The sequence below is a fragment of the Myodes glareolus genome, chromosome 12, assembly GCF_982192425.1.
Source record: "Myodes glareolus chromosome 12, mMyoGla1.1, whole genome shotgun sequence".
In the NCBI taxonomy this organism is placed as follows: Eukaryota; Metazoa; Chordata; class Mammalia; order Rodentia; family Cricetidae; genus Myodes; species Myodes glareolus.
The window spans coordinates 49,835,981-49,843,026 of NC_142037.1; positions in this window are offsets into that span (position 1 = coordinate 49,835,981).

The window sequence follows — 7,046 nt, forward strand, 5'->3', positions numbered from 1 at the left end:
GGGACATTTGTCTGTAAGAAGTAAAAGTTACAATAATACAGTTAAGACAAGGCTGCTAAAGGTTTACAACATTGAGAGAGAAGAAAGTAAAACACAAAGTATTTAAAATGCAGGATTAATAAATATGGTTAAAAAAAGACTCTTTCATATAATCTGTAACAAAGATAGTGAGAGATACAGAAGTTGTGGGAATGTTCATTCAGGACCAAAACCTAGGAAAAACAAAAGAAATTGTGTTAAACTATCTAAGCACAAAAACAAAAATCAAACGGTTAGGTGGTTTCGAAGAAAGAAAAGTTTTGGGTGACAGGAAATGGAAGAGATTACCTAATATCATGAATGGAAAATCTATACTAAATGAACTCATATAGCGAAACAAGTTTATTTAAATATTCATATTCATAAAAATATTCATATTAAACAAACATAGCAAGTAGTACATATAACATATATGTCATAATATTCTTATAAATATATTATTATTTTGTTGGAAGGATTTTGCTGATGGGTAGGGGTTGCAGTCTCCTCACAACCTGGTAGATTATCTCAATAGCTGGGCAACACTGTGTTCCCTGCCTCTAGCAGAACTTCATGCCTCTATCTGCCCTTATCTGAAGAATATGCCTGGGACTGGAGGACTGACCTTAAGTGAAAGCTGTCTCTAAACTAGATGCCTGATTCATCTTTAGTCTGAACCTTGGCACAGATTGCCGCTGAGACCCTTGCTAGGAGCTCTGGAACTATAGTCACATACAAAGCCTTGCTATAGGAGTGTCCCACTGAATGCAAATGAGGGTTTGACACCAGGCTCCCCAATCCTATATATTCCTTTTCCTCTAGAAAAAAGTTGGACTAGTGATCAAAAGGATAGGAGGACCCACTACACTCATTATTAGAAGATGAATGAACATAAAAAATCATCCAGTGACTTTAAAATTTTTACCTCTGTAAGAACACGAAAAGTTTTTAAAAACTTTGCAAGATCAAGAGCTGATTAGGACACTGGGTATGAGTAAAAACCACAAGATGTTCCAAGATTCTCCTGGCAGCTAGCCAACTGTTGACACCCAGTTTTGTGGTCTTTTAGGGAACAAACAAAAGCATAAACAACTGTTCAGAGGAGGGCAGGGAGCATGTACAAAAGCAGAAGTATCTGCTTTAAAACAGAAGGGGGTATGCAAGAAGTAGTCCACCCCTTTTGTTTAGCAAGACCCGCCTGACCGAAAATGAACCTGGCTTGCAGTTTTTGCTTATATATGTCAATCTCAAATGAAGAACAGGAGCTCTCCCTACTGCACTGTGTCATGAGTGATGACTGAGCTCCCAGCTTGCTGGATTTAGTGCACTGAATAAACCTTGGTTTTGCATTCTGAACTTGACTGGATTCAGGTGGTCTCTCTGGGGGTCGCGACTTAGGCACAACACCTCTATGATTTTCTCACACTCAGGGTTTGGAAGAATTTGTCATATTTTGTACATTATGAAATTCTTTTCAGAACATGTAGAGCACATATATCTAGTATTAGTTAAAAATGCAAATTCTAGCTGTGTGGTGGTGACACTCGCCTTTAATCCCAGCACTCAGGAGGCAGAAGCAGGTGGGGTGGAGTTCAAGGCCAGCCTGATCTACAAGAGCTAGTTCCAGGACAGGATCCTAAGCTATTTAGCCATTGCACATGACTTTACATTGTATCAAGAAATTTTCTTACAACTATACACTATCCCCTCAACATCATCTTCCCATTTTCTGTTATATTTTCTTTTGGGTTATAATAAATCAGTATAAGTGTGATACTCTTCCCAATATGTTAAGCCACTAAATATTGGAATTCTCTAACTCTCATATTGGAAAATTTGCTATTATTGTGTTGTTTTGTCATTTTGTGTCACTTCGTAAGAAACAGATAAAAAACTAAATTTCAGTTTGAGTGCTATTCCAAATTACAGAATCCTGGAATTTGACATGTTTTATGCTTAGGATTATACTATGTTCAAACCACAATAAAAGTTCGTTGCAATTATCCAGTTACAGTTTTCTTAAACACATGTAGATTTGTCTGCGGGCAGTTACCAATCTAAAGCTGAGTCACACAGGATGTTTGCCATGAGTTTCCAAGTCAACTCTATTGCTATTTCTGGAGTTTGTATTGACTCCTATATGTGATATTTATATTTTTCTTCCTGAAATAATAATGGTATAAAAACATCATTTGTATCCCAAGGAACCTGTTGATTCATGACTAGTGAATTAATGTGGCATATAAATCTGTTACATTTGCTGATACTTCTAGTCATCATGCATTTAGGCATTTAGGAGATTCAGATATTGACAATGTTTATATTACAAAATGCAATTTTTAGAAGTAATATTAGAAAACAGGAGAGTTTTTTGTTTTCCTTCCATGATGTCCAACAATGATGTCACTGTCTCTTTTTCTACTATGCGTCGTTCTTAACACGCCATTTATTATATGTAGTCAACTCTATTGCTGTTTTCAAAGGCAGTTAGATAGTCCTGATTACTGTGCTACACTGGGGAAGTTCCATTGAAAAGCAAGGAAAAGTCAAATTTCACATCTCTATTATGCTATCAAATATAATCTACTGGGGATAATAAAAACTATAAACATATTTGAAAAATACTCCAAACCCTGAACAAGCGCTTTTTAAATGAGAGCTGAACCTTGAGTGAAGCCAAAACAGATGCTGAACGTGTAGTGTGACAATGCATAGGAGAAAATAATTCCATTTTTAAACTACTTACTAGTTAATAGATTCTTCTAAAAGCAGGGGATCTGATTGAATTTCAGCGAGTTCACAATACCACTGACAGCCTAGTATCAAGAGCATCATAATTTCTCCTCCCTTCTCTTGTTTCTGATTTTCCTTTTATCGTACGCTCAGTAAGTATCTGTATGAATTGTAATTTTATGACATTTGATTTGTGTGAAGGATATGTATCACAACATATAGTAATTAACAAATTTAGCCTATACTGATGAATAGTGCCTCAAAGAGCTTTGACCCTCATTCACCCTTCCTACAATAGTAGCAGTGGTTTGTTTCGTTTTTTTTGCTTTTGTGTTGTTTTGTTTTCGCTTGCTCTCCAGTCCCTAGAATTGTTAAAACTGCGCTTTTGCTGTTGTTTTCATCTTTGTTAGTTGTATCTTCTTCTGACATTGAAACATTTTTTGGGCCCTTAGCCTAACCTTTCTAGTGAATTATGAACTTTTATTTTACTCTTTCTAGTTGCAATCTATCATTTTTTCACTGCTTTAAAAAATCCTTAAGCACTCAATTTTTAGTGTATTTTAATTGGGCAAAGGCAAGGGACTCATTGTGACCTGCGTTCATGTGCTTTTATCATGCTAGCTTTCTTTATTACCATTTTATGTTCTATGAATCCCTCTTCATAACTAACAACTCTCTCTTCATTTTTATCATTCATTACTCTTCTAGATTCCAAAATTGAAAGCAAATATAAATTTATTATATGAGCCTTTGTTTAGTAATATATATTATTGTCCATTTTGCTGCAAAGACACCACTTTATTCTTTCTAAGATTGTTGTATGACAAAACTTTTCACTTGAAGATGCAACACACACACACACACACACACGTACTCATCTCGGATAGGGAACCTATTGCCCACAAAAGTATGGAAACTAGGAAAATCCAACAAGAATACAGATGTGGGGTTATTTACAGGAACAGAAAGAACTCAGTGACAGCTGGATCACCAAAATACACCTCAGCTCACAAATCTGGAAAATTGTCACAGCCCACAAACTTCAGGCAATGAGATTTGACAAGGGTCCTTTCCTGGTGGCTCAGGAGCTCTAAACTCATACAAGCAGCTCAGCTGGTTTCTGTTTCTCCCAGTATTTTTTGAATCTCTTTGCTCTTAGAATTTTCTTTGCAGTTTAACTCTGCTTGTCTGACAAGGGGTCTCAACTTTTGCTGCTTCCTCTGACGTGGAGGGGCCATGTGAATCTTGCCAGTTTCAGGTAGTTCCTGAAGCTATTTGAGTTGTTTACCTTCCTGTTTAAAGAGCACCCCATAGGATGGAGTATTTCAATCTCGAAAGGAACTGCTACAAAGCAATGCCTGAGAAAAACCTGTTGTGCATATAAACAACATTTTTGTCCATTCATCCTCTAATAGACATCAATGCTAGTTAATCTGGCATTCATGAATAATGAATCAATGAATGTGGGTTTGCGGGATCTTGTACAGTAGACCGACTATGATTTCTTCAGGCATATATGTATTCAGATGTGCTACAGCTTGATCATATGAAATTTCAATTTCTTTTAAATAAATTTCTTTTGAAGTGGTTAAATTAACTTATATATTTATATATAAGCAGTATGAGAGGGTTCTTTTCACTGAAACTTAACCCACATTTGTTGCTTTTGTTTGTGTCTTGAGATTCATTCTGATTTGGTAACAAATGAATAGTTTTTATTTTGACACACTAAAGATTTGAACAGTTTTCCTTGTATTTAGTAGCTATTATATTATTTCTTCACTCAAAAAATTATATGCTCAGTTCATATGTCCATTATTGATTCTTGCTCTTTTGGTGTTTATTATTTTCAGTTCTTTTATATAATCATGTATATTCTTATATAATCTCTTGCCATATAATTTCATAGCAAAAAAATTTCTGGTATTTGACAGACTAGATGTATCACTTGATTTACATTTCTGTGCAGAAACTTTTTAACTTAATGCATGCATGCATGCCAATTCTTGATGTTATTCACAGAGATTGGGACTCTCCAAACAGTGTTTGCAATTTTCCTTTATTACTAGTTCCTTTTTAGTTGACATCAAAACATCTTTAACCAACCAATATCATAAAGACAGCTTCTAATGTGCTGATGACATTTTATTTTTATTTATTTTTTTAAATTTACTTATTTATTTATAAAAATTTCCACTGCCTCCCCTTCTCCCAATACCCTCCCATTCCCCCCACTTCCTCTCCTCCTCCCTCTCCAGTCCTAAGAGCAGTCAGGGTTTCCTGTCCTGTGGGAAGTTCAAGTTCCTCCCCACCTCCCTCCAGATCTAGGAAGGTAAGCATCCAAATAGACTAGGATCCCAAAAGGTCAGTACATGCAGACGAAACAAGACCCAGTACCATTGTCAGTGGCTTCTCAGTCAGTCCCCATGTCAGCCACATTCAGAGAATCCGGTTTGAACACATGCTCGTTCAGTCCCAGTCCAGCTGGCCTTGGTGAGCTCTCATTCGATCAGTCCCCTTGTATCAGTGGGTGAACGCACCCCTCGCGGTCCTGACTTCCTTTTTCATGTTCTCCTTCCTTCTGCTCTTCGTTTGGACCTTGGGAGCTCAGTCCAGTGCTCCAATGTGGGTCTCCATCTCTATCTCCATCCATCATCGGATGAAGGTTCCCTCTGGTTCTGCTTTCCTTGCTCACAATCTCCCTCCCTCTGCTTCTCATTTGGACCTAGGGAGTTAAGTCCAGTGTTCCAATGTGTGTCTCTGTCTCTATCTCCATCCTTTGCCACATAAAGGTTCTGTGGTGACATGCAAAATATTCATCAGTATGGTTATGGGCCAAGGCCAGTTCAGGCACCCTCTTCTCTGCTGCCCAGGGAACAATCTGGGGACCTCTCCTTGTGCCTGGGAACCCCTCCAGAATCAAGTCTCTTGCAAACCCTAAAATGGCTCCCTTAGTTGAGATAAAAACTTCCCTGCTCCCATAACCATCCTTCCTCCCTCCCCCCTCCCATTCCCCCAAGCCATCCCCAATCCTCCCCCTCTCCCCTCTCCCTAACCATCTCCCCTTACTTCCACCCACCACCCCCCACCCCGCACCCAAGTTTGTCTAGGAATCTTGTCTACTTCTAATATCCAGGAGGATAACTATATGATTTTCTTCAAGTTCACCTTCTTATTTAGCTTCTCTAGGATCACAAATTATAGACTCAATGACCTTTAACTATGGCTAGAATCCACTTATGAGTGAGTACATACCATATTCCTCTTTTTGGGTCTGGGTTACCTCACTCAGTAAAGCGTTTTCTATGTCCATCCATTTACATGCAAAATTCAAGATGTCATTGTTTTTTACCGCTGAGTAAAACCCTAATGTGTATATGTTCCACACCTTTTTTAAACATTCTTCAATTGAGGGGCACCTCGGCTGTTTCCAGGTTCTGGCTATTACAAATAGTGCAACTATGAACATAGTTGAACAAATACTTTTGTAGCATGATAGGGCATCTCTTGGGTATATTCCCAAGAGTGGAATTGCTGGGTCCTGAGGGAGGTTGACTCCCAGTTTCCTGAGAAACCGCCACACTGATTTCCACAGTGGCTGCACAAGTTTGCATTCTCACCAACAATGGGTGAGTGTTCCCCTCACTCCACATCCAACCTCCCAATTCGGGTTTGAAATACATTTGTGGTAGATGAAGTTTATTTTCCAGCAATAACCAGTTACCTGTCACTGCACTTTCAATGAACCACACTTTGTCCACTGCTCTTCTGTATCACATTATTGCAGTACAAATGTGAACACCTGAGACCTTTTATTTTTTTTATTATTTTCATTCATTGATACGTATAAATATTTGTTTTCACTTATTCAATGATTTGGGCAATTGTTAAGTGTCATTGCATGTATTGACATCTAACTATCCGTATTCTCACCACCTTGCTTATTTCTATTATTTGTCTGCATGTTATGATTATATCGGTTTCAACATTGTGCCTGTGGATGCTAAAAGTTCTATTTCTTTATTTATAAATTTTGTCCTGTTACTTGTGCATGATTTTTCTAGATAGTTTGAGAATCAGGCTTGGAGAGATAGTAGTTAAAAACACTACTCTTTCAGAGAAGCAGATGTGGTGTGAGAGAATTGTCTATATTCTGTCAATCATATTTTAATAAAACACTGATTGGCGAGGCAGGCAGTAGAGGCGGGAAAGCCAGACAGGAAGTAGGGGTGGAGCAATGAGAACAGGAGAATTCTGGGAAGCAGTAAGGTTCCTCGCCATTCCCGTGCAGATCA